The sequence below is a fragment of the Lissotriton helveticus genome, chromosome 2_2 (genome assembly GCF_964261635.1).
Source record: "Lissotriton helveticus chromosome 2_2, aLisHel1.1, whole genome shotgun sequence".
Lineage (NCBI taxonomy): Eukaryota > Metazoa > Chordata > Amphibia > Caudata > Salamandridae > Lissotriton > Lissotriton helveticus.
The window spans coordinates 236,332,520-236,356,412 of NC_136060.1; positions in this window are offsets into that span (position 1 = coordinate 236,332,520).

Genomic DNA, 23,893 nt, shown 5'->3' on the forward strand with positions numbered 1-23,893 from the left:
GGATTTAGAAGTGAAGCGAAGCACATCTTGAAATGAAAAGGGTAATAATAAAGTCTGTTCAATATGAAGCCAAAGGGGGGAAAAAGGAGATATTTCTGATGATAACCACCGAGAAGCCTGACGGAGAGAGAAAGATTTATGATACAGGCGGAAATCCGGAAAATTAACTCCTCCATTCGATTTAGCTTTACGAAGGGCCGAAAGAGATATACAAGCTTGTAGCATCCTGCTTTCATTTCTTCCCTGTCCTTCTTTAGTGTTTGTCATCACTTGCTCAGCAGGCATCTATGATGTCACATAGTGTTCCAATTGTATATGCTTGAAAGCAGGGACAGTTACATCTGAGGCTGAGCTGGAGTCCATCTGCTCCTGGTGGGGTTTCTATTATTGGATCTACTTTATTCTATTTTATCTACATGACCTGAATCTTATCTTCAATAAACCTAATCTGTTTCATATACTGGACTTAAAGACTTCAATTTGTTACAATTTTGTTGTTTCCAAAGAAATTTGGATAAAACAGAGTCAATGCGTTGAAAATAAAGAGCCGGGATATGGACAGGGAGCATGGAGAGCAAATAAATCAAGATCGGAGCAATCATCATCTTGACAGAATCAAGACGACCCCACCAGGAGAGGAAGAGAGGATTCCAGGAAGAAAAAAGACTTCCGATTCTAGAGATAGCAGCGTTCATGTTAAGTTTGATAGAGGATGAAATGGAGTTAGAAAAGAGGTCTCCAAGATATTTTATCTTATGGCTATTCTAAGCGAAACCAGTGGAGGTGAAGAAATGCGGGAGACAAAATTTAGTTAATGGAAGAATCTCCGTCTTATCAGAATTAATTTTATAGCCGGAGACAAGAGAAAACTTCTCAAATTCAGCTAACAAAGAAGGGACAGAGGATACTGGGTCAGAGATAAATAAAAGAAAGTCATCGGCATAAGCAGACAATTTGAGCTGATGGTCTCCATATGGGAAACCAGAAATAGAGGAATTATTGCGAATAGAAGATAGAAAAGGTTCAAGAGCTAAAATAAAAAGAAGAGGGGAGAGAGGACAGCCTTGACGAACCCCACGTCGAAGCGTGAAGGATGAGGTGAGTTGACCATTTACAAGGACTGAAGCTTTGGGCATGGAATATATTAAAGAAATAAAAGAAATAAACTTAGGCCCAAAACCATGCCATCGCGAGGAAGCAAGCAGGAAAGACCAATCGACACGATCAAAGGCTTTTTCAGCATCCACAGAAATAGCTGCTATGGGGATAGAGAGAGAAGAAGCTTTATTTAAAACATTAAGGAAAAGTCTAGAATTATCCGAAGTAAGGCGGCCCTTAACAAATCCGCATTGTTCTATCCCTATGAGATGTGGCATAAAAGGATCAAGACGTAAGGCTAACAATTTGGCAAAGAGTTTGTAATCAACATTAACTAAGGAAATCGGTCGATAGTTCTTACAAAACTTAGGATCGCGACCCTCTTTGGGAATGAGGCAGATAGTCGCATCTTGAAAGGAACCCTGAGTAAGGCCAGCGGAGCAAAACGATTGAAAGAGAGAAAGAAGTTTAGGCAAAAGAAGGTCGGAAAAATGTAAATAAAATTCGACCAGAAATCCATCAGGACCAGGTGTTTTGCCTTTAGTAAGGGAAGACAGCGCAATGGAGAGTTCATGAAGGGTAAAATCCATTTCGATGTCTGAAAAATGAAGTTGGGACGTATCAGGCGTAGGTAAATTATCAAAGTAGGACTGATGAAGAGCTGGTGTAGGAGGGTTCTCGGGAGTGTACAAAGATTCATAAAAGGACTGAAATTGTTCTAAAATATCTTTATCTGTGTGCAAGAGGACATTGAAGGGGGAATAGATAGAGTCTATGAAAGTACGTTCTTTACGCGACTTGAGGTAGTTAGCAAGTAATTTGCCTGATTTGTTGCGACCGCCATAATAACGTGCACTACTCTGGAGGAGAAAGGAGGAGGCCGAATCAGTGGTGAGTTTGTTAAAAGCAATTTTGGCTTGAAGAAGTTCAGAAGACATATGATTTGGGGAAGAAGTATAGAACTGATGCTTCAACGTTTTGATATGGGATAAAGCAACTTTACGCTTTTGAAGAAACTGTTTCTTTTTTTTGGACACAAAATCAATATTGAAACCACGGGCTGTGGCTTTAAAAGAATCCCAAAGGACATGGGAGGAAACATGAGGATCCGAATTGAGCTGGAAGAATTCAGAGGTGAAAGAGCGAAAAGATGAGGAAAATGAGGGTCAGTTAGTAGGGAGGAGTTAAAACGCCAGCGAGAAGACTTAGGGAGAGGGGGGAGGAGGTCAAAGTCTGTAAAAATAGGAGCATGGTAAGAGATTACAATAGGTTCAATTGAGGAAGACAAAAGATTTTGAGATAAAGAAGAGGAAAGAAAAATGTAGTCTAGACGGGAAAAAGAGGCATGTGGAGTAGAGAAGAAAGAAAAGTCTAAAATGTCTGGATGGGTGAGTCTCCAGAAATCTACAAGGTGAGCCTGTGTAATAGTATCCAAAAACTGTTTATGGGGCTTATGTGGGGTAAAGCGAACAGAGGATTTGCGATCTAAGAAGGGATCAATCTGGTTACAATCGCCTCCTAAAAGGAAATAATCATCTTTATGCTGGAGGCATTTGGTAGTAATTGATGGCCAAAAAGAAGAATCAAAGTTTGTGGGACCATAAACGTTAAACACAGTAATTGGAATTGCATTAATAAGAAGCTTAGCTAACACCCAGCGATCTTCATCATCCTTTACCTCTAACACAATCTTACATTTGAGACGTTTGTGAATCAAGATAGCAACTCCATTCTTTTTATGAGAGGCTGGAGAAAATAACACAGTACCAACCCACTGCCGTTTCAACTTCAAGGATTCAAGGTCAGAGAGGTGGGTTTCTTGAATAAGGGCAATATCTGGATTATAAGAAGCAAGATGGGATAGTACTCTCTGCCGCTTAATAGGGTTGTTAAAACCTTTCACATTCCATGAAACAACTTTAAATATTAAAACAGAGTAAACAAGTTAAAGTCAAAAAGTGCGAAACATACTGTAATAGCAATAAGCCAATTCTTTGAAAAAAAAAAACGGAAAAAAGAAACGAAAAGGGAAGAATAAAAAGGGGAAAGGGTAAGAGAGGGGAGAAAGGAAAGGAAGAATAGTTAGCAAAAGGAAAGGAAGAAAAGAGGCAGAGAAGACAGTACAAATCCATAAGGATGACTGCAAAAAACATACCTGTAGGGGAGATACACAGAGGGAGATGGGGAAGTGGTGATGCGTAACAAGACGGGTCAGACCAGGAGCAGAGGCATGACCGCACCGAGACCTCACAGAGCCACAAAGGGATGACACAGGATGTGGGGAACAAGCAAAACCATTCTGTATAAGGGGAGAAAGAGAACTATTAACACGAGGATCATGTGAAACACAACATGTCATATAGGACACAAACAATGCAGAGTACAAAGCATGCAGGGTACCAATTCGTAATATGCAATTATAACATACTAAAGAAAAATGAATGAAGATACGAACAACAGGAACCAATGAAAAATACTGCAAACATGTAAAAATATCAAGTAAGGATAGGAAACGAAAGAACAGTTAAAGACCAGATTCAGAAAAACGTCAATATTGATCAGCCACTAGCAGAAGAGGAGGAATCCATTTCCGGAGTGCTATGCAGAAGGATAAAGTTGCGCAGTTCGCCAGGATCTTGAAAAGTCCAAGTTTTGTTTTGATGGGTCACTCTGAAGGTACAGGTGTGAAACAAGCCATTACGCGCTCCAAGATTGCGCAAAGAAGGGCGCAGAGCTAGAAATTCCTTCCGTCTAGCAGCAGTAGCATTAGATACATCTTGGGCCAGGTACACACGTTGACCAAGCCAGGAAACGTGTATTTTGGCTCTAGCCGCAGAAAGAATGGAAAGAAGATCCGTGAATTTTAAAAGGAGAATGATAATACCACGAGGTCTTGTAGAGGTGGTGGTACGGGAACCCAGTCTGTGAGCCCTTTGGATGCTGATGGCTGTAGAAGGTGACATATCTAGAAGCTTCGGAAGAAAGGTGGTAAAGAAAGTGACTGGGTGATCTCCTTTGATTGTTTCTGGTAAACCATAAATACAAAGGTTGTTCCTCCTGTTGTGATTTTCCAAGTCCTCCGTGTGATGTTGCAGAGAGAGAACAGTATTTTCCAAAGAGGCAATGCGTTGTGTGTTGGAGTTGTCCTCCGGAATTTGCTGCTCAATTGAGGAGATGCGGACGTCCATGACCTCTCACTTGTCCTTTAAAAGTTGCATATCCTTACTTGTTTCCTCGATGAATGGACGCAATGCACGGATCTCCTCCAAAATTAAATCTATGGAGGACGAAGAGGGAGATTTATCTGGTGGAGGAGAATCCTGCTTTAGTCGTTTGATAGATGTCGCAGGAGGTGAAGATTTGGTTGACGAGGCCTGCGTAGGTTAACCATAAGAGAGGGAGCAATCCAGTATTAATCCCAGGAAACAAAGATGTATGGACTTTAAGAATTCCAGCGAAAGAGAAACTGCATTATATAGCGTTACAGCTTAGAGGGACAAGCCATTGCGCATCATAAAGCAGTATGCGTAAAAAGAGCCACTATTGAGACGCAGAGGCACCTCCAAATATTGAAAAAATCACTTTAAGACTGCACAATGGTTCCTGAGGAGGTCCGCAGGTGGTAGAAGGAAGACTGCATATAATTTGGTGAGCATTCACAATATAAGGGTCTAAGAAAGTCAGTTGGGAGCACATTAGCAAGCATGTAGATGGAAATATGTGCACCATGAGAGAACTTGTTTTTGCTAGCAGAACGCAGCATGCTTTATGAACACTCCATATAAAAAAAAGTCATTTGTGAGGATTGCAGGAAGGTGTGTCAGCAACACCGTGAGGAAAAGAAGAAACCGCGGCTCTTAAAAACAGCCGCGGCTCATCAAAATGGCCGCTCCTTTGACATGCAACAATTGCGTCGCAAGTTAGTGGCATTGAAATATTAAAAAGGGCTTATTAGGGATGGTAGACAGTATCCCAATGCTCACCGCAAGTTTCGATGCCAAAATGCATGGGGCAGCAACGAGAAGGGTCTCTTCTGTTCACGGAGGCTGCAACGACCGGTGGCGCTGAGGTAACTTTAAAATGGCGGTTCCGTGAAGCGCGACAGTCACGTCGCGAATTACCCTGAAAAACGGCACATGAAGAGCAGTCGATATAACCCAGGTGCTCACCGCAGGTTCCGCTCTCAGAAGCTGGCAAGTCACAGCAAAAACAGTTCCCGTCACATCGGAAAACTGCTTGGAGGTGCTGCAATGCGGCAGAGCTCCGCAACTAGCCGGCCATCTTGCGCGGCATCCAAGCCACGCCCCCCTTGTAGCTCACTTCTTCAAATAGCTATACTTTATTAAAGCATCCCCATGTTAACCAATTGAGCCAAGGTGTTACAACAAGGAAAAATAAAATTGGCTGTTTTTTCCTCACCAGGGCATATAAAACATATTTTATATCATCCCTGCTTATAGTTACAAGGCACTCTAACTCTGGTGCACCTTAGGGGTGACATATGTACAATAAGGTAGTTTAAGACTTTGGAAGTACCTTTAATTCCAGAGTTGAATTTGCATATAATTCACTTTTAAAAATAGCATGCAATGTAAGGCTGTCTTAAAAATGACAGCAGCCAACACATCAGTGAACACAAGTGCATTAAATCTGCTAGGCCTCTAAACCTGCATGCCCTACCATATACTGTGGGCTTACAGCTGGTTTCATACAAATTGTAATTACACCTAATCACCTAACACCTTTTACACAGAGCACTGGCCCTGGGTCTGGTTAGCAGAACTCAGGGCACAATCAGAGTAATTTACCACCAGTATCAATCGAAAAATGGGGGTGGGGAAGACCAAACCTCCTGAAGATCGAGGACCATTTTCATTGAGGGAGTCCACTTTTATATTTTACCAGGTAAAGCCTTTACGAGGATATTGAGGCTGTATTTCACATTTGAAGAATCATTAGTCGTCAGAAAAATGGCATATACATTATTGCACATTGCAAGGGAAGCCCCCAAAAGATTTAACCTAGTAAGTTGCTTTGGATATAAGAATCTCTTCTATCCCCACGACAAGAAAAGACAACTCAAAGTTTGTAAAGTTACCATACATTAGCTTGCTCTCTCTCTCTTAGTTGTAGGCTTGCAAAATTTTGAGCTATTGCCTACTTTTAATCCGACTCCTTGTTCCTGCACCTCTTAGCTATCAAGACTTATCTTCAAAGTATGCTTCATCAATAATGACTTAAGAACAATAATGATCAGAATCACAATTCTGGAGGGCATTTATGAACACTTTAAATTATACTAATTTAATCCATGTTCGGCACTACTAAAGGCCTGATTCAGATCTGGGTCGGAAAACTCTCCGACCGAGCCGGATCCGGAGTCTTTTCCGACCAAGCCAGACTCCTGCAGTCCAACAGTGCGAGTATGATGCGGCTGCATGCTGCCGGACTCAGTTTGGTCGGACTCCCATAGTAGTTAATGGGAGCCCGTCGAACGACGCGTACATGGGCTCCCATTGACTGAATGGGTATGGCGCGCACAAAGGCGCCCCCTACAGTGGGTACACATCGGTGCCATCCGCACCTTACACGCCTGTGTTGGGGGGACCCTTGGATCTCCCCCTGTGTCTGAGTTGGAAGACTGCGTGTGACAGGGGGTCCGACGCAGACCCCCAAAGGCAACATCCAGGATGTTCTGCGAGCCAGAAACGTCAGCTCGAACCGCCTGTCCGACGCGTGCATCGTACTGGCTTGGTCGTAAATCGCATCCATTGCACGGCACGGTTTGCTTACGGACTAGATGTACAGGGTGGTTTGGACCCGGCAACGATTCGGTCGGTGATTTTCGTGTTACTAGCTCACTCGTACAGCTGTAGACGCGGAAAACACGTGTACGGCTCATATTTTTTCCAGGCGGATAGCGTTTGGTGCACTTATGAGCGAGATCGGAATCGGGCCCTAAGAGTAGAATCATGCAGATGTCAGCAGGGCCTCGCTCCTTTGCTGTATGCATGTAATGAACATTGCAATAAGCCGGTTGTCTACTAAAACCTCCAAAAGCCCAAACAATAAAGAAGATATGCGCTAAATAGAATTTACCACGTTAAGGATTGTAACTGAATATAACTGGGCAATGAAACATGTAGTTTGGGGATGAAAATGAATTGGATTTTAAGATTGATGAACAAAATAAAATACAGCTAAAACATGAGCTTTAATATAATGTACAACAATTAAGGTGCAGTGTGAATATCATTTGGAGAATTTTTTGTGGAAATTGGATAAAATCACAGACAAACGGTATGTTTGGTTTGAAAATCCACTTATTTTACAGTTGTATTTGTAACCGAGATTGGATCCTGCTAAAATATAAAGCATGTTGCCTGCTACAAGAAAACATGCATGCATATCATAACAAGGCATAAACCACCTTATGTTCATTATTTAGGTAACCTTGCCAATTGGTGTCATTTACATGTCAGATGGAACAGCATAGGTAGGTGCTGTCACACGCTTCCGACAGTCAACCAAATTCACAAAACATGCTCCTTCCTATCTTCAGGTTTGTCAAGGAATATGCAATGCATGCCTACATGCAAGACTTGGCAAGAGAACTTTACAAATAGGGCCAGATGTTCGAAGCTTCTTTCATCTTGCAAAAGGGCCGATTTGCAGAATCAGGCCATTTGCAACCGAAAAATAGCATTTTTAAATGTACAAAGCCCTATTTGCGTATCAGTAAGCTATTACCAAATTGCCAATTGGGTTTGCGATTAGGTATTAGGAAGGGGCGTGTTTAACTTTAAATTGATGGTAATCCATTCACAAATGTGAAGAGGTCCCCAAGGGACCCCTTCCCCTCTGCGAATGTGTGTGTAAAAATTCTTTTAATGCCCAGGGACCACTGCTTACTCTTAAAAATGAAAAGAAAATGTTTCATTATTTTTATTTTTGAAATGCATCCCATTTTCCTGCATTTCCCAACAAAAACGTTGCTTTATTTGAAAGCAAACACAGACATGGTGGTCTGCTGTCCCTAGCAGGCCACCATCCCTGTGTTTTTAGCGATTCCCAATGGGTCGCAAAATGCGACCTACCTCATGAATACTAAAGGATACATGTTTCAATTTTGGTAATAATGATTACCTAATTGTGATTTGCTGCAAATCGCAATTAGTTAATCGCTATGCCTAATGTATGAAACTCAATGAGTTTCATTTAGCGATTCCTAATAAGTTGAAAATCGACCTACTTAATGAATATTAATGAGGTAGGTCGCAATTTGTGACCAATTGGGAATAGCTAAAATCAAAAGGACGGTAGACTGCTGGGGTCAGCAAACCACCATGTCTATGATTTCTTTTAAATAAAGCAATAATTTTTAATAATTGTAGCTCATTTTCCCTAATGGAAAATGGATTGCATTAAAAAAAGACAAATGACAATTTTTCCTTTAGTTTTTCAAGAGCAGGCAGTGGATTGCTTTGAAAAAATGTTTTCGCCACCATTCCCAAATTGCAAATGTGTTACCTTCTACTGGAATTAGGTGGTAAAATACAAATGTTTACAACCCCATTTTTGTCCAGTATTAGGAAGGGATGCCCTGAACTTGCCCCTTCCTAATTCCCAATTGGTATGTATTCCCAAATCCATATGCGATTTGGTAACATGTTTCTGAATTGCACATTGGATTTCAAAGATACCAAAATGCATTCTACTGATCGCTTACGTCTCGATTCTTCGCATAGGTCTATTTGCACCCGGTAAAATGCATGATACATTTGGCTCCTAATGAGGTTGGTCAATTGTAACCCACTGGGAATAGCAAACAGTGTAAAACACACTGATGTACATAGCTGTTTGCGATTTCCTAAGAGCAAAACGCAAAAATGAGCTATTAGGAAATTGCAAACAGAAGTCTATGTACATCTGGCCCCTCGGGCTGTACATTGCAACTTACAACCCACATTTACAACTTAAAGACAAACACATAAACCTGCTTAACTCTATTATTGGGGAGGACATTTATGATCAGCAGATTTTGTACAGTGCAATATAGAATACACCTTACCCAGCTGTTCTACATTCCTAAATGTTAAGCCTTAAACCATGGAGGCTTCTAGCACAGTAGCACATTTGGTCAGCACATCTCGCAGTTAGCGTAGCCCATTCTGTTAATGTTGTTAACATGGAAATTTGTGAACAACTTGGAGAGCAAAGGTTAAACAAATACAACAAATCAGAAAGATAACAGTACCATCAGTTATTTACAGTGTATCGCTAAAACTGCCAGAGACAGCCAATCAAAAAAACATCATCATAAATGTGAGCTTATGTACCTTTGTGAGGGCGTATTTCAAGTTAAATCGATTTTTGAAAAGCGTAAATGACCTATATTATTTCACCACCTTCACTGTGTTGTCAGCACTTATGAGCAGCCCGTATAGGCAATAGTGTACTTAGTATATGGACTTAGCATAACGCATAAGCTAGCCGGATGAGAGTGAGGCAAGAACAAATAAGGATTACGAATGTAGGAAGGTTAGAAAATGCGAGCCCTGCTCTGTCTGATGTCTGTACAGAAGATTTTTCTTTAGTTCTAAATCTAAGATTAAAATATCCTCGTTTTAGCCTTCGAGTCACTTAAAACTCGAGGAACTTCGTAACGAGCAGGAGGTGGAGAAAGAGATGTGAAGCATATAGTTAAAGGGCTCAGAAGAATTGATGGTTGCTGGGTTGTCAAAATGTTCTTCAGAACGTTTGAGGAGGAAAGGTTACAAAAAACGAATCGAAAGCTGTTTCGCTGGCTAAAATCGAAAAGCTCTTTATGAAAAAGAAAAGATTTTTGGGGACCTTTAACACGTATCAAGTATGTAAAAGTAGTTTTAGAAAAAAAATGGTTGGCTATAAAATGAAGGTTCCTTGGATCAGCAAGTCAGCTCTATCTACTACAGAGGTTAGACAGCCAGCACTCCGGTAGCTGGCGAAGCTAAGTGTTATTTGATGCACGTGACCTGTTTTATAATTTTGACTTATCACATGTACTGAACTCACCCTGCAGCTAAAGTTAGAAAAATCAGGGCCGCATCATGGTCTAGTTGTTGGTGCCGCAGCAGCGCGAAAGGGGTCTGTGCCCCTCTTTGTGGCATCGTAAGCGCTTTCATTGACTCAGATCATCCTGAGTTAATGCGTGTTGCTCACAACAGAGCTCCGAAACACGAGGTCGTAATTGCTACTTCATGGTTTCGAACTGTTGTCTGAAAAACAAGCATTCATTTGTAGTTATTTAGGGGATAATTACGAAGAAGGCACACAGTCCAGCGCAGCGCAGCACGTCACCTTCCTGCGCTGCACCGTGTGACAGGAAAAGAGCAGGAATAAGTCGTATTCAAGGCAATATTGCACATTCCTGTCCTTTTCCCTGCGAAGGTACCCTTTTAGCAGGCTAGCCCTAAAGCAGGCACCCTTGCACCATGGTCCCAGGGTGCCTACGTTGCATGCAGGATTGCTTTTGTGCAGAAGGTGCACCTTTCTCCACAAAAACAAAAACAATCCTGGGAAGCATATTCCTTTTGCTATGCGTGCTGCAGAATGCATCACACATAGAAAGAGAATAGATGGCATACAAAGTGCACTCACCCCATCAACATTTTCTCTTATTCTCAATAGAGACACCTGAGTCTTGTTTGGTTTTCACAGTGTGTACATTTTTATTAAATTACAGTTCTAGGCCAATTGCTCCTAAATTACAGTTCTAGGCCAATTGCTCCATTGGCCTCTTTTATTTATTGTAACTTCTTTAAAACGTTGTTTATCAACATCACAGTATTCAAATACTCACACGTATATACATAGTCATTCTATTTACAGCCCGTTCTCCAAAGGGGCTTGCTTGACCTTCGGGCTGTGCCAGCAGGCCACAACCAAGTTAGCCTGCTCTCCTTAAGTTAACCGCCCTCCGGTCAACAGAGCCGCAGGTAAATAATATGCCACCACTTGTGGCCACCAACGGCTTCCAGGATAGGGCTAGAGAATCCAGGGCCGCCAGCAGGTCAGCCCCAAATCTCCCGCCAGCCCAGAGCCCATGATGATTTTTAAGACCTGTTCTGGGGTAAAAAATGGCACTGACCAAAGGAGTCCCTGTGATACATCTTGTCCAGGACCCCGCCACAGGGCGAGATGCTTACTGGCGGACTCAACCTCTCCCCCTGCCCTCCAGAGCTTCCGAGATGGCCCCTAGTACGGTTTGTATGAAAAGTTCATTGCCCGCATCAGACAGGTGTACTCCATCCGAAGCGTATAGCTCCGGCCTAGACGTTTGTATTAATTTGTGCCTAATGGTACGAATGCTCGATTTCTGAAGTATTTCTGCAACTGACTGATTCAACCTTTTCACAGACTTATTCACCGCTTTTGTAGGCGCGCCCGTGCCCATACCTGCCTCGGAATGACTTCGGACCATAGCAAGATCGTATTCGGCAGCATATTCTTGATTGCTGCTAAAGCAGTGAACAGTGACTCTTTTACGCCCCTTCTTCCCGCCGGGATCATGTCGTGGCCTCCAGAGTGCAGCACTAATAGGTCGGGGGTAGGCATACCTCTGTTCATGGCCGCCCGCAAATCGTTAGGAGCGTCGGCTAAATGTTGTCCACCTATCCCCACCCAATGATGGTCCCATCCTTGTGCCTCCCCCGCTTTTCCCACGTGCGATTTCGTGAAGGCCAACCCCGCCCTGCGAATAAAGGAGTGGCCGCACCAGTATATTTGGGGTCTTTGAGATGCGGTACCTAGGGCAAATTTGAAATGAAAAACACAATCAACACTACCTGTGTACGATAGGGGAGGCACGCTGCGACACTCAAACTAATTGCGGGCGAACGTAACGCTCATAACACGCTGACTTCCATCGACCTAACCTCTTAATCATTTCTTCTGGGAGCCCCAGGCCTGCCGCTGTAGTTGCTGCCCCGATACGGAATGAATGGGATGTGAAGTCGGTTGAGTCTACGCCCAACCTTGTCAATGCCAGCTTAACCACCCTTGTGAACTGAAATCTGGTGAGGGGTAAACGTCCCTGTGGAACAGGACTCTGTCATCGCCCCCTTGTGGTCTCATTTGCAGGAATTCCCCTGTTAATCTTACTGGACAGTATGTCACCCCCACTACCCTGCCTAGTTGCAACCATGTCCCCTTACCCAATGGATCTGTCTTTGATCTCCGGACCCTAACTCTCAGGACGTCTCCTGCCACAATCAAGTCCCCACACCTTATGCCCCCTTCCCTATCTGCCTTAGAGGCAGGGAGCAATTCCGAGATCCTGAGTGCCCCGCAAAAGGCTAGAACGTAGGCTACCCTGAATAACTGAGTTTCGTATGGGGAGAAGTAAATCTTGGGCAGGGCCTCCAGGATATTTACCAGCCTGCTCACGTCTATGGGTCTTCTTGAATCCTTCACCCCTGGGGTTAAACGTTCCCATCCCTTCACAGCTCTCCTCACTCTCTGGTCCTTTGTAGGGTCTGTCACCCCTCTTAAGCCAGCATAGAATGCCATTGCCAACAATTGTCTTTTCATCATCGCCACTGATTTCCCGCTAGCTCTCTGTTGTACTATAAAGCCCAAGACGCTCAAGAGTGAGAATGTCTCTACTAACCCCGCCCCTCTTAAGTATTCTCGGTAAAACTGCCATGACCTCTCATACATACTCTTAGTCTTGGGGGCCAGGGTTGCTGTTATCAACTCCGGGGCTGCGGGACACCAAGCTTCCATAGCCCTGCCGGGAAGTTCGTCATCTCTCTGTCTGCCTGCGGCCAGTGTGTGCGGAATTCTGCCAACTTAAAACGGGACAAGACATCAGCGGCTTGGTTGTCTACCCCGGGAACATGCTTTGCAGTAAAATGTACATTGCGATGCAGACATTGCAACACTAATTCTTTCAATAAGCGCAGCACCCATGTGCAAGTTGCTCTCCGATTGTTGATTGCCATAACCACTGACATGCTGTCTGACCAGAAAACAATGTGCCTGTTTGCGAGCATATCTCCCCACAGGTGCAATGCCCCAACTATAGGAAACAGTTCTAAGAAAGTAAAATTGCGTGTCAGACCCTGTCGTGCCCATTCCTCTGGCCAATGCTGCATGCACCACTTGTGGCCCAAGATTGCCCCGAAGCCTACACTACCTGCCGCATCAGTGAACAATTCAAGCTCTGCGTTCGAGGAGCTCTGTCTCCGCCATATCACGGACCCATTAAAGTTCTCTAAGAAGTCCTTCCAAATGTTCAGGTCATTCCTCACTTCCGCTGACAGCCTAACTCTATGATGCTTAGCTCGCAGTCCTGACATTGCCCTTGCTATGCTCCTAGTGAAGGCCCTGCCCATCGGTATGACTCTCAAGGCAAAGTTCAGTTGTCCTACCAAGACTTGTAGCTGATGTAATGTGACCTTCCTTGTCCCCAAACAGGCGTCAATAGCATCCTTGAAGGCAGACACCTTCGACCTGGGTAGCCTGCAGACCCCTTCTCTAGTATCGATTTCAATGCCTAGGAATGTTAGACAGGAAGTTGGCCCTTCAGTCTTTTCAGCTGCCAGAGGTACTCCCAGGGCTTTTGCCAGTTGCTGGAAGCCCAGCAGGGCCTTCCTGCATGACTGCGAACCCTGAGGTCCCATGAATAGAAAATCGTCTAGATAGTGTACCACCGCATGGGATTTGTCTGTAGAAAGGAATTGCTCCACCGCCCATTCTAGGAACCTGGCAAAAGACTCGAATACTGCGCAAGCAATTGAACAGCCCATGGGCATGCAAAGGTCAATGAAATAATCTCCTCTGAAGGTGAAACCCCAAAACTTAGTATCCTCCGGGTGTACTGGCAGGAGCCTTAAAGCCCCTCCCCCCATGTCCTGCAATTTTTGGATTGCCGTTAACCCTGGGCGTAGTGTGCGGAGTGGGGCTCCGCGGAGCTACGCGAAGTGGGCACAGAACTACGCCCACCCGCGCACTCCGCGTAGCCCCACTACACGCCGCCCGCCTCCCTCCCGCCCTCCCTAAATACTTAAATAAAAGTATAGAAAGCTTTTAAAAACACTTACCTTGTCTGCCGCGTCCCCGGGGCTCCCTCTCGCCGTCCCGCGATTCGCGCCGCCACCGATTCAGATACTAATGCGCATGCGCGGGCGCCCGCGCATTTCTTATGAGAAATGCGCATGCGCGGCCGCCCGCGCATGCGCATTAGTATCTGAAATGGTGGCGCGAATCGCGGGACGGCGAGAGGGAGCCCCGGGGATGCGGCAGACAAGGTAAGTGTTTTTAAAAGCTTTCTATCCTTTTATTTAAGTATTTAGGGAGGGCGGGAGGGAGGCGGGTGGCGGCCGGCTACGCACCGTCTGCGGAGCGCGCGTAGTGCCGCCTGGCTACGCCCGCTACGCAAAATGCGTAGGAGACGGCACTACGTGCACTCCGTGCACGGAGCGTAGCTGGCCGCCCACCCTTAACTGCCGTGTCAAACCTTGTATAGCGCACCGTGCATAAGTCTGGGTCGAGCTTGTCATTGACGGATAGCCCTGGGGGGCTTGACAAATTATGTATTAGTCGGAATTTCCCTTTCTCTTTTTTAGGCACTAACCCTAGCGGGGAGCAGACAAGATCAGGTTTTGGCAATTGTTTTAAGGGACCCGCCACCCTCCCCAAGGCAACTTCTTTCATTATTTTCTTTCCGGCTGCTTCCATGTTCTGAAGCACTGAGCTCTGGTTGCGCGGGGGGACATTGGTGGGAGTAGCTGAAGACGGGATACGGAAGCCAGGCATGAAACCATTTGATAGAAACAGAGCATCTTGTAGCTTGTCGTACTTGCTAAGGAGGTGTGTCAGCACATGTCTCTTAATGGGTGTTGGCAGATTTTACGGATGTCTGAGGGGGCCGGACGTTAGCTGGAGCCTGAGTCGGCTGTTCCTTTGGTCTTCCTGACTTCTTAAAGCATCTGACCTCTGGATGAGATGGACCCCCACAGAAGGAGCAGCAATGCTTGAATCTACACGTAGTCCCTCTGGTACACTCATTCTTGTTATACAGCCAACAGGCCTGCTTTTTATCTCCTGCCCCCCTGTCGCTCCGAAAGGACTGATTGTGAGAAGGGTAACTAGTCTTAGTCACAGGTGCGGAGGAATAAAACACCGCATGCCATACATTAATCTCGCGTTGGTCCCATGCTATCTCGGGATGTACTGCCTTCATTTGCCTGAACTTGGTGTCGTATTGCAACCAAGCTGTGCCTGGGAACTCAGAGGTCGCCCCATGTATCAAAGATATGTAACTGATTATCTGAGGGGCCACTGCGGGATACCTTTCTACCATGATGGCAGCGTAAATGGCGAATCCTGTAATCCAATTCCTTATAGACCATTCAACATAAGCCTTCTTCTGCTTGTACTCGCCTTCCTTGCCTGCCCTAGTCTTACCTGGAACCACCCCTGCATTAATGAGATTGAATACGTCAATATATTCTCCCTTTAGAATCTTTTCTTTGGTGTCTGAGGGTACATGCCATGTGATCTCTGCGGATGGCGATAAAGTCATGGACGAGGAACCGTAAATTAAAGGGCTGTAAGCCAAAGACGACTGCCCCGTTGGCACCGGCCCTCCCTGAATCTGATTAACTGCTGGCCCTGCCAAATTTGCGCCGGTGTTTGTTGTTTGCCCCTGCGGGCACAAGGCTACTACATTCGGGGATGGACCCCCATAACAACTGGTCCTACCAATCCCGGGTAAGCTGTGGAGAGTACCATTGTGCTAGCAGGGCAATTACTAATTGCCTGCCCGTGTGAAGTTGACGCTAATACACTTGGTGATTGCGCTACCCCACCAGACTGCACCCAGACTTGTGCAATTCCACTACCCGGCTGTGCGACCACTGGAGGTAAGGGTGCTTGAGCACCGGGCGCCTCCGCATTAGCGACGGGCGCAGCCCCGGGCTGCGCAATGTTAAACTAAGTGTTACTTCCCCCGCTTGGGCCCGCCTGCGGGATACTGTTTCCTTTGGTTGTGTTAGGAATCAAATCTATTGTCTCGAGCACCTCCTTCTCACCTGAGGATGTTGGTTGTCACTCGACTGCCCTGGGCTGCTTTTCCTTGGAGGCCTCTTTAAAACGTTCCGGTGTGCGACGAGCTCGCTTGCCTCGCCCTCTTTCCTCTTGGGCTTCCGCTCTTGCCCCTTCTCTCATTGTCTTCAACGCCCAATCAACGCTTTTTTCTTTTGTGAACTCCAGCAGCTCCGTCAATGCCAGGTAGTCATCCTTTTTGGTCGAGGACCCCTTGCCCTTCGTTGGCTGTTTTGGCGGCATTCTGCACTTAATAAAAATAGAAATGTGTTAGACCTTCTTTTACTGACAAAAACACACCCTTCCGGATTGGCCACCCGTTTGTTACCTGGCGTCAAGATCCTTATTTTCATTAAAATTAAAGCAAGTTGAGCGCTCTGAGTATGCAGCTAAATAGCGCTACCCTGCTTTGTTTTCTAATTTTTGTATGCAAAGCCTGAGCCCCCCGTGACTGCCCCCTCCGTTTGTATGCACTGAGGGTTAAAAAACGTAGCGCTAGCATAGCCCAAGATGATGGCCTCATTTTTTATCTTCTCGGGGTGTACCACTATTCCCAACTCAAGGACATTTCCCTGACCAGTACTGGTATCGAACCTGCTTGCCTGGCGTAAACCACCCCCGCTCTAAACAAGCACGCTAACCGGCCACTGGAGTGCGTCCGATGCGGACCGTTCTGTTATCCCTATCTGAACCAGGGAGCCGCGCATCCCGTCAGCCTTCACATTGGATTAAGCTATTAGTAACAAAGAAGTAACCGGTGCAGCGCGGTTCGCTTTCGCTACTTCAAAGGAACCGAGCCGCATGCCTGGACCTTCGGAGACTCGCTTCCCATTGGCCAAACATGTAGCTCAATATCCGCTGCGCCGGACAAAAAACCGTGTTTGCCACCTAACTCGGCACAAACAACAAAGTCATACCGCCGATTCGGCCAAGTCAACGCACCGACTCTTGGGAGGTGAAGTGGACAAAAGAGGGGGCGTAACTTGAAGCGCTGGCTTTTCAAGCCTCGCGCCTCCGAACTGCTTCCGGGTCACTCTGTCGGGACTTTCGACGTGCCCCAGCTGCCGCGACACGGTTCACGGGTCCACCAGGACTTCCTCTGTGACGTCCGACTCTTGGGAGGCGAAGTGGACAAAAGAGGGGGCGTAACTTGCTGCCTACTTTTTACCTTCTCCCGCTCTATGCCAAATTTATATAGTGAAGAGGCAGTCAGCAGTGGATCTGATAAAGTAGATTTATTGCAGGAAAACAAGACACCTTAAACAGTCACCAACAGGAGCAGACAACAAGGCAACCGTCTTCTCCAGCACCATGTACAAACTCCCCTAGGTTCCCCTTATGACAGCCCTACATTCTAACAGTATCTACTTACATTCTAGTAGAATTACATACTAACATTCTTCTATGACTAACATCAGAATACTATACAGAGCACATGACTTTACAGCAATGAGCTCATGCTTTCATCCAAAAGTCTTGAGACCAGTAGGGGTGAGTAGTTCGCTTCCCACTCCCTACATACTATACACACATGCGAACACTACTTACACAGTTATACTACAGCGGCTACTATCCTACAGCACCCAGAGCCCATCACTTTACAGCAATCAGCTTCCATGAGTACTTCGCTTCCTGCTTCCGGTATAGTATAAACACATGGTAGCGGTCAGTAATTCACTTCCCACTCCCTGTATGGTAGAAACGCCTACTAACACTAGTTGCACAGACATACTACAGCGCCCAGAGCCCATCCCTTTACAGCAATCACCTCAGTTTGATCCCCAAGTTTTCACACCGGTAGGCGTGAGTACTTTGCTTCCTGCTTCCGGTATAGGATAAATGCACAATAGCGGTCAGTAGTTTGCTTCCCACTCCCTGTATTGTATAAACGCCTGCTAACATTACTAGCACATGTATGTTACAAAGACCAGAGCACATCACTTTACAGCAATGAGCTCACGGTTTAGGCTCTCGGTTTCATACCCGAGTATAGCAGCATATCATCTCAGAACCATGACACTCTGAGCAACGCTGCACTTTCAGACCGGTAAGAGTGACTACTTCGCTTCGCACTCCCCCACAGAGGTTATAGTGCTCCTGCCCTCCTTTCCTACTTTTTTCACTCTTTTTTCCCCTTACTCGCTTCAACGGAATCACAAAATGTCGGCCAACCCTTCCTAGTTGCAACCGCTTGCAGCCCTGTAAATTTCAATATTTCTCCAAAACCTCTGAACGGATTTACACCAAATGAACAAAAGTGTGCGATCTAGACCAAGACCCTTCTCCCTGCCAAATTTGAGGTAATTCCGATCACCCATACAACCTGTAGCCTTGTTTAAAGTTTTCTATAGAAATTACCATGGAGAAAACACGTTTTGGGACCCCCCTTTTATTTCGGCCCCCCCTTGACCAATCAGCCCCAAACCTTCAACATGTGAGTTGATATGAACAATGAATTTGTTCAGCAAATTTCATGAGGATTCATCAAACAATGCTAAAAATAATAAGCAAAACAAAAACTGCTCTTCCTATGGAAACTTGGTCCTATAACTATAACTACCTACGAGCGACCGCCAGTAGGTAATATATATTTGAGATATCATCAGTGATGTCACTGACCATGTCATGAAGGATGTAATATGTGACATCATCAGCAGTGGATTGCGGGTGCGCGAAATATAGTTAGTACAACTAACTATATAGGAGCAATTTCAATGGTTTTGTATGAGTGAAATGTCCAGCTAACTATAACACCCCTAAAACTTATAGTTTTTTGAGTGAATTTCAAAGGTTTTTTAAATGCTAATTCCTAACTATATAAGCCCTGAAACCTATGTTTTTTTCAGTACATTTCAAAGGTTTTTTTAATGCTAAATCCTAACTATATAAGACCTGAAAGCCCACTAGGAATCTCCAGTATGCGCCAGGGGACTGCATTGCAGAGAGGTGTACTGAAGCCACGCCCCTTTTTACACCTTTCTGCAACGCAGCCCCCGTGCATGTTTGAAGAGGGGGAACTAATTCCCCTTGCATACTGGGGGCCCACGGGGGCCAACTAGCCCACCTTGAACCTCCAGTATGCGCCAGGGGGCTGCAATGCAGAGGTGTAATGAGGCTATGTCCCTTGTTACACCTCTCTGCAAGGCAGCCCCCTGGCGCGTTTGCAGAGGGGGAACTAATTCCCCTTGCATTCTGGGGGTCCCTGGGGGCCAACTAGCCCACCAGGAGCCTCCAGTATGCGCCAGGGGGCTGCATTCCAGAGAGGTGTAATGAGGCCACACCCTTTTTTACACCTCTTTACACCTCTCTGCAACGCAGCCCGCATGCATGTTTGAAGAGGGGGAACTAATTCCCCTTGCATACTGGGGGTCCCTGGGGGCCAACTAGCCCACCTGGAACCTCCAGTATGTGCCAGGGGGCTGCATTGCACAGAGGTGTAATGAGGCTATGCCTCTTTTTACACCTCTCTGCCACGCAGGCCACTGGCGCGTTTGCAGAGGGGGGACTAATTCCCCTTGCATACTGGGGGTCCCTGGGTCATATCTGCCCAAACGCCGAAATTCCAAACGATTGAAAATGACTTTTCTTGAGAAACATTTGGATTTGGATTATCATGTCCTATACTTTGGAATTTTTGAAAGACTGACTTTGAGGATGCTAAAAATTACTCAAGTCTGCCCGAATTGTGTGGGTAAAATTGATACCTAGTCACTTTGAATAAGAATGAGCGGCATATAAGCAATAGTCAAGAGCGCCAAGAAGGAATGGGACCAGAACAAGTGGGAGGAACTTTTAACTTCCTTAGCTTTAAAGGACTCCCGGAAATTCTGACGTATAGTAAATAGGGGGTGTGAAGATCTAGCTCCTGCAATACAACCAAACATTGCCCCAAGTGCTTGGCAAGAACATTTCCAATCACTCTATACAGAGGAAAATGGGGCCAGAGGCTATTCACCCCCTCCAGTTCAAATTCAACCAAGAGGGCAACTCTTCACAGAAAAGGAGGTTAGAGCCGTGATCACAGGCCTACCATCGGGCAATGCCCCCGGTTTTGATGGTCTGCCTGGTGACCTGTTCAAACAGGAGCCGGAGGTATGGACCCCCTATCTGCTGGTACTATTTAACGATGTTCTGAGGGGCATGGATGTGCCCTGTACTTGGTTGGGAGCGGAGGTGGTCCCCATATTTAAAAAGGGCTCCCCTCTACTCCCAGCTAACTATAGGCCCATCAGCCTCATAGACGTGTCCCAGAAACTTTTTGGGAGGTTAATACTAGATCGGCTCCAGAGTTGGCTAGAGGAGCATGCTATTCTGAGCCCATATCAGGCAGGTTTTAGAACAGGGATATCAACAACTGACCAAATATTTCGTCTTAACCTCATCTATTGGAAGACCGCATTAGTCGAGAGGAGCAGCTTGTACACTGTGTTTGTGGACTTAAGAGCTGCCTTCGACTTGGTCCCTAGACCAAAATTATGGAGAGTCTTGGCAGAGATGGGTGTCCTGGCAGAAATTCTATCCATATTAATTAAACTCCACCAGAACAACTTTGCTCGTGTCAGGTGTGGAAGGAATGGGGACCTCACAGACAAATTCCCCGTTGACAGAGGGGTTAGACAGGGTTGTGTTTTAGCATCGACCCTGTTCTGCCTCTTTGTCAACGGGGTGATTGATCACCTGACAAGGATTCCAGACATTGATGCTCCCAAGTTGGATGGCAGCAGGGTGCCCGCTATTATGTTTGCGGATGACACCCTGTTGGTATCTGAATCCTCCACGGGAATCCAAAGGATATTGGATGGATTTCTTGATTTCTGTACAGAAAGGGGACTTGAGATTAATGCCCAAAAAACAAAATACATGGTCCTAAATCCCTTTCAATCAACACAACCAAATCCCCTGCTTGGCTCGGTTCGTCTGGAGAGAGTCAATACCTTTGAGTACTTGGGGGTAACTATTAACGAGAAAATGACCTGGGACACACACATAACCAAATGTAATTTAAAATTGGGGCAGCTAGTGGGAGGGATATCAAGGATGGTTAAGAATTCCACATATCGTCCACTGAGTCCAATCATCCAAATTTATAAAGCACAGGCCCGAGGGGCAGTTACATACGGGGGCGAACTTTGGGGTCACACCACCTCCCAGAAACTGTTGCTTACCGAAAACAAATTAATCAGGTAGTTGGCATCCCTTCCCGCAAGCACGCCCCTGCTGCCCCTGAGATTGGATTTGAACATCAGGCCAATTGAGGACGAATTGGGACTCAAGCCGTTAACATTCTGGCGAAGAATATGGAGCAGCATTGACCTTGTCAAATACAGGACTGAGCTCGAGGAGTTTCTAAATACACCAAAAACTAACTCCATTCCTTGGTTATCCTATATAAAAAGATCATTTATGTCACTTGGCTTACCAGAATTATGGAACGACCCGATAAACGCATGTAATAGGATTACACAGCAAGATCTCTCAAAGGTTTATTATAACTCAAAACTGTCTGCTGCCGTGAACAGCACGCGGGTGGGTTCTTTGACCAATCTATTTATCCAAAACAAAGATTTTTACTTCCTTGAGTGCGTTTTGGACGGAATGAACCCACCGCTTGCGAGGAAATTCTTCATGCAGTGGAGATATGGAAACCTCCTACTAAGGTCATTCACGAGCTCATGGTCCTCGCCTACGACCACAGAACGATGCCCGGGGTGTGACTACTATCGAGAAAATGACATACATGTGGTACTCTTTGGTCAATCCTATCAAAAAATCAGGAAATAATGGCTGATTCCCCTCCTCAAAAACATGGGCTTCGGAAAATTTTTACCGGCATATAGAATCTTGAAGACTGATTCCTCCCCACAAATTGTTTTTGTAATGGCAAAATTCTTAAATGCAATGTGGCATGCACGTTCTCGTATTATTAAGCTGAATCCAGATTTTTAAATATGCATTAACAAATTTTACTTAACAAATTATAACTTGATTATTCACCTAAGACCAACTTTTAACTCTTATTGTGTACTGTAAATACTTTGTTGTTTTTAATGAGTATTTATCTTTTGTGATCTAATTGGTCGAAATAAAGATTCAAAAGTAAAGAATAAGAATGTACTTACGTCTCGTCTAACATTTGGAAGAAATATCTAGTTATAACCCTGGGTGTAGTACGCGAAGTCGCGCTACGCGAAGCTACGCGAAGACGTTCTCGCACTACGCGAGCTTCGCGAGCGTGCGTAGTAGCTTGCTGGTCCTGTTCGCGAGCCGTTTTTCTTGCTCGGGAGCGTGTTGTGCGTGATCGGGGCGCTGTCTGCGTGTTCGGGGATTGTAGCGTGCGACCTTACCCATGTGGTGGGCTATGGGTGCGGCCATCTTGTTTTTTCAATTGTCCCGCCCGCTCGCGTCCCCTATTTCCTCTTCCGAGTCGCGTATAACATGTTCGCGCGGTGCACGTCTTGTTCGTGAACACAACCACTTTGTCACGCTGACAAAGTGCGTGTTCGCGTGAAATCGCGTGCGAACTTACCCACGTGGTTGCGATGGGCGCGGCCATCTTGTTTTTCACACTCTATGGTTCTGGGCCTAGTTTTCTATCCACCTTATATCTGTGCAATCTTTACCTATTTTCACAGTTTTTCTTACTTTTTTTACTTATCATCTATCTCTCTCTGTCCCTAAGTTTATATTTTGCATTTTATTTCTACTTTTCCCCTTTTTTTTTACTTTTCTACTGTTTTATTTTACTTCTTTATTTAAGCTCCTACTTCTTCCCCCTAACTTGTTTTCCTTTTGTTCTAACTTTTCTTTCCCACCTCCACCTCCACCCCAGAACCATGGCAAAGGGGAGCAGCAGAACCGGCTCGAAGGGCAAGGCGCCTGCACCCCAGAACCGGCTGCCTTGCGGCAGAATGAGACCTGCAGGGGTGCATGCCCGGAATCTTTTCGGGGAGGCGGAGGTGGCCGCCCTTGTTTTTTTTATCCAGCGCCACCTCCCCTTGACCTTGGCAGCAGGCGGCAGGCCAGGCTCCGGTTACCACCCAGAGGAGCGTCACCGCCGGTGGGCAAAGGTGCGCCGGGCAGTCTACCGTCGCTCGGATATCCGGCGCACCAACCAGCAGCTGGCCCTCCGGTGGGCAGACATTCTGGACAGGGAGCAGGACCTGTTGGACCTGCTAGGTGTCGAGGTCGTGGGGCTTGGTGAGTAGCTAGTAATATTTAATATATAATACAGTAGTATAAGTATTGTGTATATTTCATGGACGAAAAAGTAACACGATTACTGGTGCGCTTAGTTACATTGCAGATCAATTCCGTCTCATCTTCTGTTATTGTATGACACAGGTGCTGCTCGCCACTTCTCTTACTGGTTTGTAACTGTGCGCTAGCTTGGGCTGGTGATTATTGATGTTAGAGTTTTTAGAGAACTGAAGTTAGTTAATGCTATTGCTGGAGTCTATTCCTTCCTTACATTGCCCTTTAGTGAAATAATGGTGGATGGATAGTATTATTAGTTCATATTTTTTTAACGGTCTGCATGACGCCTCCTCTGTCACTGAATGCTTAGTTCCTATTTACCCCACCCCTCTATGGAACCGGTTTGAAGTTTGTTTACTGAGTGGTAGGCTTGGCAGCAATAGCATGGTCAGGTGAGTCAGTAGCAGTTCATATGACGCAAGCAACAAACAATTCCGTGTATGCACAAATT